The 12,378-nt window shown below is 44.9% G+C and overlaps 1 protein-coding gene across 6 annotated transcripts in view; it reads left to right on the top strand.

Moving 5' to 3' along the window:
- Positions 1 to 12,378, top strand: part of HIVEP3 (HIVEP zinc finger 3) — a 388,269-nt gene that overhangs the window by 320,550 nt on the left and 55,341 nt on the right. The gene's annotated exons all lie outside the window — the stretch shown is intronic.

Below are 12,378 nucleotides of genomic sequence, written 5' to 3'. Positions count from 1 at the left end.
GAGAACAGAGCAACCTTGTGTGCTTCAAAAAGAGGGAGGTGTGCTTGGAAGGGACCCTCAGTAGGGCTCTGTCCTGAGATGAGAAGCTCTCTTGTTATTTGACCAATTTAAAGCTGCATGGGGACCAGTGCGCTTGAGTTAGGATATAAGGAAAGCTTTTGCCTCCCCCTCTCATGTTATATACATACACTCTAGTAAAGTAAAGGTGCTTGGCTTACTTGGTTTATAAGCACCAGTGTCGATTTTTTTTTTATTGTTGCTACAAATGGACCACGTTAGCTATGAATAAAGAGAGCGGCATGTGGACCGTCAATTTAATGTTCTGACAGTTGCCTTTGACATGCAGATTTTGATAAAGATCCTTTATATGTATAGTACATATACTTATCTGTTATACCATTTATAGGGCTGGTACATTCTTAAACCAATTTGGTGACAGTTGATTGTACATTAAACTTTTTGGCAGGATGTGGTATGGTATCTTGTGCCATGTGATAACCTTGCCGAAGTTATCATTTCCATAGATTGTTTTTAAATCATGGCAATCAAATACTATGTAATGTGAGAAATTTTTTTTTTCCTGTATGATAGAACATATGCTTCAAAAATTGTAAATTCAAGTTTTTTTGCTTCTCCACTGAAACCGTTCAACTTAATTTACAATCAAATACAGTTTTTACCCCGAAATGAGATCCCCAGGACTATGTTTGTATGTACAGTACAGACCAAAAGTTTAGACACACCTTCTCATTTAAAGATTTTTCTGTATTTTCTTGACTATGAAAATTGTACATTCACACTGAAGGCATCAAAACTATGAATTAACACACGTGGAATTATATACTTAACAAAAAAGTGTGAAACAATTGAAAATATGTCTTATATGCTAGGTTCTTCAAAGTAGCCACATTTTACTTTGATGACTGCTTTGCACACTCTTAGCATTCTCTTGATGAGCTTCAAGAGGTAGTCACCGGAAATGGTCTTCCAACAATCTTGAAGGAGTTTCCAGAGATGCTTAGCACTTGTTGGCCCTTTTGCCTTCACTCTGCGGTCCAGCTCACCCCAAACTATCTCGATTGGGTTCAGGTCTGGTGATGTGGAGGCCAGGTCATCTGGCGTAGCACCCCATCACTCTCCTTCTTGGTCCAATAGCCCTTACACAGCCTGGAGGTATGTTTGGGGTCATTGTCCTGTTGAAAAATACAGTGCCTACAAGTAGTATTCAACCCCCTGCAGATTTAGCTGGTTTGATAAGATGCAAATAAGTTAGAGCCTTCAAACTGCAAACGAGAGTAGGATTTATGAACAGAAGCATAAATCTTACAAACCAAAAAGTTATGTTGCTCAGTTGAATTTTATTAAATTTTAAACATAAAAGTATGGGTCAATTATTATTCAACCCCTATGTTTAATATTTTGTGGAATAACCCTTGTTTGCAATTACAGCTAATAATCGTCTTTTATAAGACCTGATCAGGCCGGCACAGGTCTGTGGAGTTATCTTGGCCCACTCCTCCATGCAGATCATCTCCAAGTTATCTAGGTTCTTTGGGTGTCTCATGTGGACTTTATTCTTGAGCTCCTTCCACAAGTTTTCAATTGGGTTAAGGTCAGGAGACTGACTAGGCCACTCCAACACCTTGACTTTTTCCCTCTTGAACCAGGCCTTGGTTTTCTTGGCTGTGTGCTTTGGGTCGTTGTCTTGTTGGAAGATGAAATTACGACCCATCTTAAGATCCTTGATGGAGGAGCGGAGGTTCTTGCCCAAAATCTCCAGGTAGGCCGTGCTATCCATCATTCCATGGATGCGGACCAGATGGCCAGGCCCCTTGGCTGAGAAACAGCCCCACAGCATGATGCTGCCACCACCATGCTTGACTGTAGGGATGGTATTCTTGGGGTCGTATGCAGTGCCATCCAGTCTCCAAACGTCACGTGTGTGGTTGGCACCAAAGATCTCGATCTTGGTCTCATCAGACCATAGAACCTTGAACCAGTCTGTCTCAGAGTCCTCCAAGTGATCATGAGCAAACTGTAGACGAGCCTTGACATGACGCTTTTAAAGTAAAGGTACCTTACGGGCTCGTCTGGAACGGAGACCATTGCGGTGGAGTACGTTACTTATGGTATTGACTGAAACCAATGTCCCCACTGCCATGAGATCTTCCCGGAGCTCCTTCCTTGTTGTTCTTGGGTTAGCCTTGACTCTTCGGACAAGCCTGGCCTAAGCACGGGAGGACACTTTCAAAGGCTGTCCAGGCCGTGGAAGGCTAACAGTAGTTCCATAAGCCTTCCACTTACGGATGATGCTCCCAACAGTGGAGACAGGTAGGCCCAACTCCTTGGAAAGAGTTTTGTACGCCTTGCCAGCCTTGTGACCCTCCACGATCTTGTCTCTGATGGCCTTGGAATGCTCCTTTGTCTTTCCCATGTTGACCATGTCTGAGTGCTGTTCACAAGTTTGGGGAGGGTCTTAAATAGTCAGAAAAGGCTGGCAAAAGAGATCTTTAATCCACACATGTGAAGCTCATTATTCTTGGTGCCTGAACTACTTCTTAATACTTTAGGGGGACCAAACAGAATTCTTGTGGTTTGAGGGGTTGAATAATAAATGACACTCTGAATTAACTTTTAACGTTTTAAGAAAAAAACAAAACAAAAAACAAAAACAATATTTGCTGCAGTGCATTTCCCACTTCCAGGCTGATCTACAGTACAAATGTCACAATGCCAAGTTAATTCCGCATGTGTCAACCAGCTAAATCTGCAGGGGGTTGAATACTACTTGTAGGCACTGTAAATGATGGTCCAACTAAGCGCAAACCGGATGGAATAGCATGCCGCTGCAAGATGCTGTGGTAGCCATGCTAGTTCAGTATGCCTTCAATTTTGAATAAATCCCCAACAGTGTCACCAGCAAAGCACCCCCACACCATCACATCTCCTCCTCCATACTTCACGGTGGGAGCCAGGCTTGTAGAGTCCATCCGTTCACCTTTTCTGCATCGCACAAAGACACGGTGGTTTGAACCAAAGATCTCAAATTTGGACTCATCAGACCAAAGCACAGATTTCCACTGGTCTAATGTCCATTCCTTGTGTTCTTTAGCCCAAACAAGTCTCTTCTGCTTGTTGCCTGTCCTTAGCAGTGGTTTTCTAGCAGCTATTTTACCACGAAGGCCTGCTGCACAAAGTCTCCTCTTAACAGTTGTTGTAGAGATGTGTCTGCTGCTAGAACTCTGTGTGGCATTGACCTGGTCTCTAATCTGAGCTGCTGTTAACCTGCGATTTCTGAGGCCTGTGACTCGGATAAACTTATCAGAGGTGACTCTTGGTCTTCCTTTCCTGGGGTGGTCCTCATGTGAGCCAGTTTCCTTGTAGTGCTTGATGGTTTTTGCAACTGCACTTGGGGACACTTTCAAAGTTTGCCCAATTTTTCAGACTGACTGACCTTCATTTCTTAAAGTAATGATGGCCACTCGTTTTTCTTTACTTAGCTGCTTTTTTCTTGCCATAATACAAATTCTAACAGTCTATTCAGTAGGACTATCAGCTGTGTATCAACCCGACTTCTGCACAACACAACTGATGGTCCCAACCCCATTTATAAGGCAAGAAATCCCACTTATTAAACCTGACAGGGCACACCTGTGAAGTGAAAACCATTTCCGGTGACTACCTCTTGAAGCTCATCAAGAGAATGCCAAGAGTGTGCAAAGCAGTCATCAAAGCAAAAGGTGGCTACTTTGAAGAACCTAGAATATAAGACATATTTTCAGTTGTTTCAGACTTTTTTGTTAAGTATATAATCCACGTGTTAATTCAAGGTTTTGATGCCTTCAGTGTGAATGTACAATTTTCAAAGTCATGAAAATACAGAAAAATCTTTAAATGAGAAGGTGTGTCCAAACTTTTGGTCTGTACTGTACATCATGTATTTATCGGCCTATGGTTGTCCAAACAGCTGGTTCTGTAGATGTGCTATGTACATTCAACTTCAGGGTTAGGAACTCACCTATAGATTTAGCTATGTTTGTGTCTGAGTGTAGGATAATATCTCTTGATGTTTATGGAGCTTTTTATTACTCAGCTACTAAAAAATCATACTAGCTTCTGACTAGTTTCAATAGTCTACAGTACATTTGTTCTTCCTCGTAAAACATATATGTAACCAAAGTTCACATTCCATAGCCAATAGGACCTATAAGTGCTTCTACCCCACATGGCAAAAACTTGCTTATTCCAATTCATGTTCAGTGGCTTAAGGGATGCAGGCACATTAGGAAAACATGCCTTCACAAAGTTGGGTGGTGTTGAGTAGTGTTAAGCGAATTTGTTCGGCATTTCAAATTTGGGTTCGTGTTTGGGGTTCCGGCTTGTTCGCGTCAAAAAATCGGCTCCGCCCAGATGTTATCTGCATGACAGTGTGGCAAATCAGGGATGTTTGTGGGCGGAGCCGATTTTTTTGCGCGAACAAGCCGGAACCCCAAACACGAACCCGAATTTGAAATGCCGAACAAATTCGCTCAACACTAATGTTGAGCAACAAAGCATAAATGGTCAAAACCTGGTCACCAAGGAGACTAAAAAGTTGGCCCACATCACTGGGTTTTACTCGTGCTAAAAGTTTTTCGACCACACAGGTCTCTGGTGAATGACTGTTAGTATCACAATAACATGTATTCACCAAATACCCTTCCTTCTCTTTTTTGGATACAAGTGGCAACACCATTCCAGAAACAAGACAATGTTCCAAAGTTTTTTTGTATGGAAACTTGGTTTTTCTGTCTGTTCTTAATTTATTAGAGTAGCCAGTTACTGTTACCTGGTTCTTAATGTATGAGGCTGAGTGCAGTCACATCTGTCTCAACAAAAGAGGCACTGACTGCTCCTGGTGGGCAGAGAATCAAAATAGTGGCTTGTTGATAACGGCAGTGCTGCATGCAGCAGATGGCAAAAGTATGCAAAGGGCTTTTTTTGTCCATGCAATCTTACCACTCTGTGACACAAAAAGGAATATTTTGTTACAAAGCTGGAAGACCTATAATTCTCAAGAAAGTCAATTTTTAGGGCAGCACGGTGGCTCAGTGGTTAGCACTGCAGCCTTGCAGCACTGGGGTCCTCGGTTCAAATCCCACCAAGGGCAACATCTGCAAGGAGTTTGTATGATCTCCCCTTGTTTGCGTGGGTTTCCTTCCGGTTCTCAGGTTTCCTTCCGGTTCTCAGGTTTCCTCAAACACTCCAAAGACATACTGATAGGAAATGTAGATTGTGATCCCCAATGGGGACAGTGCCGATATTGTCTGAACTGTAAAGCGCTGAGGAATATGTTGGCGCTGTATAAATAAAAAGATTATTATTATTAATACTGTAACTTTAAGGTTTTCTTTCAGCAGAAGAAAGCGATCTAGACTAATTTGTCAGAAAAGTCATGATCTTTTTCCCCCTCCATCAGATAATACTTCTTGTTCAAGCAGTAATATCTTGACATATTCTATACCCATTCATTACATTACTAGTCTGGGAAGGAGGATTTATCACTCTGGAGACTGCATTTGGTTTGCTGAGGGGGCCAGTGGTTGTGTTCTTAACGCCATTCTGTCACCCCCCTCTCCTGGCTGCTGCGCCTGCTTGCTATTCTAAACTTTCACTTGCAGCGAGCGGGCACCACAAACTGGAGAGAGGGATGAGAGGGTGCCCATGCTAACACTGTGTGTACACGCCTATTTGGCCCATGCAGAGTTAGTGCAGTCGTGCAAGGCCAGGCAGGCAAGAGCTGTCAATCAAGCTAAAGGGAAGTGTTTGGCATGTTGATTGAGGGTACGGAACAATACAGTGAGCCCTTTGCCATACCAAAGGAAAGGTGCACTGCTGAGCCCCCATTTGCAACCCGTATTTTGAGCTTAGTGATTAGCCTAAGTGCTGTCTATGTGACATCACCGCTGCAGCTGATGAACTGAGACCAGGGCAGTGGCAGAGAGGCAGTTCGGGACTTGGAAAGCATAAGTAAAGCTCAGGGTTTGTTTGCTTTTTTACATATCACTGAACTTTTGGGTAAAAAATATGTAAAATGGGACAACCTTATTAAATGATCTGTTGGAATGATGATGACCTATTACTATAACATGCGTCATAAAACTTGTGTGGTTCACTTTTTGTTTAAAAGAGTCTGTGACCACTTTATGATGCCTGATATGAGGTCCAGCATGAAGAAGTGACAGACACCCTAATTTCAACATTATGTCTATTATCTGTGAGTGCTCTAGTTTAACACCATCCTAATATTGGACATACAATACTTGTTTTTTTTGGAACAACTTCCGCAAAGAGACATACCAGTATGTACTTGTGACTGTGCGGGTTCAGGAGCTTTGCCCTGTACATTCACCTGCAGCAACAGCTAGGGTCAGCCCCAGCATCTGTCTTGGCTGTCTAACCCTCTAGATGCCATAACCGTAAGTGACCATGGCATGTGAATGGTTGTAATAGGGAGGGGAGTCCCTCATTTACTTGATTAAGAGAAACAAAACATATAACAATTTATAAATCTGGTATCTCTGGAATCGTACTAAGCTGAAAAATAAATTTATCTTATTGCTTACACTACCTAGAGAACTGCGTGAAAAAAAACAAAACAATTTCTGTTTATCTTCTCATTCTGACTTGCAGTCACCAGAATTAGGCTAGGTTCACACATATCCTGTGCTCTGTGCTGAGCACTTACCTTGAGGTTTCCATTTAAATCCCTGAACAACAACATTCAAACAAGACTCCCATTTGAACCTGGGCAGGTAGAGTCACTTTGGACTCCGTACGGCCTCTGTTCCGACAGTATCTGTCTTTTTAGGTGTGCTAAAAAGCATGTTTGACCACAGTTTTACGCATGCCTAGGAATACGAGACACCTTCCCCCACTTCGGGGTTTTCTGTCATATGGGCCAAAGAACTTTCTAATCATTCAATTTGCCATTAAAGTGGAGTGCAAAAACAATATTCACTAAAATGTAATTTTTATTAAAATGTTAAAAATACAAACTGATATAGACACCACAAGAAAGATGCTTATCTCTAAAACTCCTTTGGGCAAATCGGATCATTGGCAATAAAAATTCACTATCCAGTGAAGTGCGGCGGTGTTCACTCTGTGCGATAATGAGGCAGTGACCCAAGTAAAGTTCAACTTAAACGTCTTTATTTTTCCAAAACTCACAAATTAAAGGCAAACGGTATCCTCCGGTTCGCAGCCGGGTCGTCAAAGAACAGTCCGTTTCCAAACCAGTTGCCGTGTGCGACAACGCCGTTGTGTCGCTCTGAGGTGCGTCAGAAACTTTGCCTTCTTGGGCTCTGTGTTCAGGTCACACAGGCCTGTATTGCACAGATCCTCTTACTCTGCAATTTGCAAACACAAAACTGACACACCCAAATCTTTGCTGCAGGTTTTTAAATGAATACTGTGGACATGAGCCACATGCAAGACTCGGGCTGGAGGGAGTGAACCGCCCCACTGCCATCATGTAGTTCACTCCAAAAATAAAAGACCATGCTAGGTTTTCTTAAATCCGACTTGGTCAAATAGCTTGACCAAGTCCAGACTTGTTTTTATTTTACACTGCAACCACAGGCGTGTCTGTGATTGCAATGCAGTCCAATGGGTTCAATATGCCTCTATGCTCATCCTAGGGGATGCATACCGTCCCTCGCATGTAATTCCCTCACTGCCTCACATATCCCCCCTTCTCACCTATGTTCAAACTTGTGGGTTGAACACTTGTCACCATACAGGGTGCCCATGACAGGGCATCTGCATTCTCCTGCGACTTCCCCACTCGATTTTCCACCGAGAAACTAAAATTTTGCAGTGACAGGAACCATCTGATGATCCGAGCATTCCTCTCCTTGACATTTTTCATCCATACCAAGGGTGAATGGTCCATCACCAAGCGAAACAGTCGCCCGAGCAAATAATAGAGTAGGGACTCCAAGGCCCATTTAATAGCCAAGCATTCCTTGGCCCACTCACTCCTGGATTCCTCGATGACTCCTAGCTGAAGCATTTGTTTCACTTCAGCCGCAATGGCTTACCTCCGGGTCTCTGGCACACGGTACGGTTTCATCCGCACCCTCACCCGAGGCTCGGTAACAATATCATGTTGTATGACAGAGGTGCGGCCGGGTAGTTTGGAGAATACGTCCGTATTCTGCTGCACTAATCACCGAGCCTCCCACCGCTGCTGTTTAGTGAGAGCGTCGCTTATCTTTACTTCTCCCCCGGCCTCCTCTCGGGCCGGTGTTGGAGGGTCCACAGACGAAGCTACAGGAGTCGCATCTGTAATCATACATTTCCAGACTTTAAGCAGATTGACATGATATATTTGTTTCAGTTTCCTCTTCCCGGTTTGGTACACTCTGTAATTCACCTCCCCAACCTTTTCCCGGACTTCCTAAGGCCCTTGCCACTTGGTCAAGAGCTTACTCTCTGCAGTGGGCATTAATACCAATACGCGATCCCCTTCTTTAAAGGACCTAACCATGGCCTTTCTATTATATACTCGGCTCTGCGCTGCCTTAGCATCCAGGAGGTGTTCCTTTACTGTGGGCATGACCGCCGCAATCCGGTCCTGCATACTTGCCACATGTTCTATTATACTCCTATGTGGGGTAGGCTCCTGTTACAATGTCTCTTTGGCTACGTCCAGCAGACCCCTAGGATGCCTGCCGTACTGTAGCTTAAAGGGTGTGAACCCCGTGGAAGTCTAAGGTACCTCGCAAACATTAAATAGGGCAGTAACATGTCCCAATCCCTTCCATCCTTGAAAACCACCTTTTTTTTAACATGGACTTGAGGGTTTTATTAAATCTCTCGACTAAACCGTCGGTCTGTTGATGGTACACCGACGTGCGCAACTGTTTAATTTTTATCATCTTGCACAGTTCCTTCGTCCCCTTGGACATGAAAGGAGTCCCCTGATCTGTAAGGATCTCCTTAGGCAGCCCAAGGCGACAGAACATGGCAAACAACTCCTGGGCAATAAGTTTAGCCGAAGTGTGGCATAGCGGAATGGCCTCTGGGTAATAGGTGGCATAATCGACGACCACAAGTATGTGTTGGTGGCCACAAGCTGACTTTACAATGGGTCCCACCAAATCCATCGCAATCCGTTCAAAAGGTACCTCTACAACCGGCAGAGGTACCAATGGACTATGGAAGCTTGCGGTGGGTGTGGTCACCTGACATTCTGGGCAAGATTCACAATACCTCTGTACCTTGTCGTATATCACGGGCCAAAAGAACTGCTGCAAGATGCGCTTTTGCGTCTGTTTAGCCCCTAAATGCCCTCCCAGCAGGTGTGTGTAGGCCATCTCGAGTACTGCCCGACGGTACGACTGAGGCACTACTAGTTGTTCCACGACCTCGTCCTGGATCTTGTCAACTCTATAGGGTAAACCTTGGTTGACTGCCATGCGTGGAAAAACCGTCTCTGCACCAGGTTGCTGAGCCACCCCATTTACCTTTATTACCCTTTCATGGGCCCTGGTCAGGGTAGGATCCTGTAGCTGAACTGTCCCATATGCTCCCCGGGACCCTTCCAGCTCTGGGAACCATGGGGTCTCCTCGACCTCTCCTGCCAATACCTCTAGTGGAAACCTATCTGGTTTAGACTCAGTCCCTAGGTTGGCGACCCCTGCGGCAGGTATCCCTGATTCGGGATCTTCAGGTTACAACGCCCGGAAAGACATTGACCCTGGGAGGGTTAATTTCTTTCTCCCACAGGGACCAGAACAGGGGCAAGTCTCTTCCTTAAACAATCCCATAAGGAAGGGTCTTCACCACTGCCACCGCATGTTTCATCTCCCCACACAGGGTGGAAAAAATAACATCCGCTGTCGGGTACTCTTGGAGGTCCCCATGCATGCAAACAACCCCCACTTTCCGACCATTGGGGTTGTCCTCGGTAACCAGTGATGCATGGACAAGTGTCACTAGGCTCCCCGAGTCCAAGAGGGCCTCCATCGGGTACCTGTTAACAAGTACCTGGCAAAGTTGGGTTTCACTGTGCGTAGTGTTTGCATTCGCGGTGCTGACTGTTTGGGCATACATGGACACCCGGCGAGTAAACTTGCAGTCCATGGGTTCAACAGTGAGGGGGCAGTTGGCAGCCACATGTCCTGGCCCTTGGCACCGCCAGCACCTGATAGTGGTGGCACTGTTAGTCCATGAGACCAATTTAGGGGTAACTGGTCTCCGTCCACCGTCACTCCGGGGTACCCCCTCATTATGGGCTTGGTTCTGGCTGTCCCCAGCGGACAGACGTGACCCTTTCCCAGGCTCCTGGGCTTGCAGGGTCCGACGTGATAGCCGCAGTGGGGCAGAATCCCTTATGAAGTCCTGAGTGCCATATAGCGCTCGATGAGGCTAACCACCTGATCTAGAGTGCCCGGGTCCCCTTACCCCACCCTACGCTGTATAGCGGCTGGCAGAGTTCTCACAAGCTGATCGACCACCACCCTCTCTACCATCTGGGACGGAGTCAAGCTTTCAGGCTGGAGCCACCTTTTAACTATCTGCAGAAAGTCATATGCCTGAGACCTGGCGGGTCGGGCCTCCACAAAGGTCCATGAAAACACCCGTTGGGCTCTCACATAGGTATTAACCCCCAGTCATGCAAAGATCTCACCTTTCGGCTTCCCATAGTCCTGGGCATCCTCCTGACTGAGGCCAAAGTAGGACTTCTGTGTTTCGCCCACCAGGAACGGAGGCACCACTTCAGCCCACTGGGAAGGTGGCAAGTTCTCCCGCTCCGTGGAGAGCTCATAGACGGTGAAGAAGGCTTCCATGTCGTCCTCCGGACTCAGTTTCTTCAATGCTGAACCAACCTTGTCCCGAGCCTCACGACATTCTGGGGTCGGTGATGGTGGTGTCTCCTGTAGAGCCGCAATCTGCTGCACAATCAATTCATTAGTGCGCTGTTTCTGGAACTGCTCCTGCTGTTGCCCCTGAGTGAGGACCAATTGCCTTAGCAGTTCCTCCATTTTGTCTGCAGGCCTGAGCTGTAGCTTTGCCGGCTTAATCACGGACATGCAGTTTTCGGGGTATGCCTCAGTTCACCCTGCCCGTATTCTCTACCATATTGTAGTGCGGCAGAGTTCAGTGACCCAAGTAAAGTTCAACTTAAATGTCTTTATTTTTCCAAAACTCACAAATTAAAGGCAAACGGTATCCTCCAGTTCGCAGCCGAGTCATCAAACAACAGTCCGTTTCCAAACCCGTTGCCGTGGGTGACTATGCTGTCGTGTTGCTCTGAGGTGAGTCAGTGCCTTCTTGGGCTCTGTGTTCAGGTCACACAGGCCAGTATTGCAGAGCCTCCTGCTCTGCAATTTGGAAACATGAAACTAACACACCCAAACCTTTGCTGCAGGTTTTTAAATGAAAACTGTGGACATGAGCCACATGCATTCACTGGAGGGAGTGAACTGCCCCACTGCCATCCTGCAGCTCACTCCAAAAATAAAAGCCCATGTCGGGTTTTCTTAAATCTGACTTGGTCAAGTAGCTTGACCAAGTCCAAACTTACTTTTATTTTGCACAGGTGTGTCTGTGATTGCACTCCAGCAGGTTCAATATGCCTCTATGCGCATTCTAGGGAATACTTACCGTCCCTCGCATATAATTCCCCTCACTGCCTCACACCAGATAATGTAAACCATGCTATCACCATAAACTAATAAAAATATCTGAAATTTACCGAAACATTACGTTTTTAAAAACTGAGCATAAAAATTCAGTTTGAAAATTGGTAATTCTTCTTTCATATATTTTCAGGAATAATTGCAAATTATATTGATCTAAGTTTTACACTGACATGCGGGGCAATGTCTTTCTTAGAACCACTGGAATCTCAAGAAGCTTTCCAAAATTATTGCAATATAAAAGTAAGGCATCAGATTTAAAAAATCTGGCTTTGTAACAAATGTCAAAACTGTCTGATGGGAAAAGGTTAATAGCATAATATTAGCAGTGTCTGTAAGAGCTGTGACCTAGGAGTCCGGTGTCTTCTTGATCCTCAGGTCCACATCCCCACCCGCCCTCCACTGCTCAACAACAATACTCTGCCTATTAGTGTGCACTCAGTGCATCATAAATATAATGGCAGATTCCTCTTAATGATTTTCGTTACATTACTCTATACTTGACTTTATGCAGTTTTAAGCTTCAGTATGTGTGTGGTCCAACCAATAGATTTAAAATCCAAATACAGTATGTTCAGAAATAACTTTTAAAATAGTTAGATGCTTTGTTCCATATGGTTATTTACTTGGTGCCATAAGCTTTAAAAACATCATGGCATTCATGAATATCTTGTGATTTTGACTAGTC

The sequence above is a fragment of the Phyllobates terribilis genome, unplaced genomic scaffold, assembly GCF_046119375.1.
Source record: "Phyllobates terribilis strain yellow unplaced genomic scaffold, ASM4611937v1 Scaffold_2__4_contigs__length_985480577, whole genome shotgun sequence".
Taxonomy (NCBI): domain Eukaryota; kingdom Metazoa; phylum Chordata; class Amphibia; order Anura; family Dendrobatidae; genus Phyllobates; species Phyllobates terribilis.
This window is presented reverse-complemented; position numbering and strand designations above follow the sequence as displayed.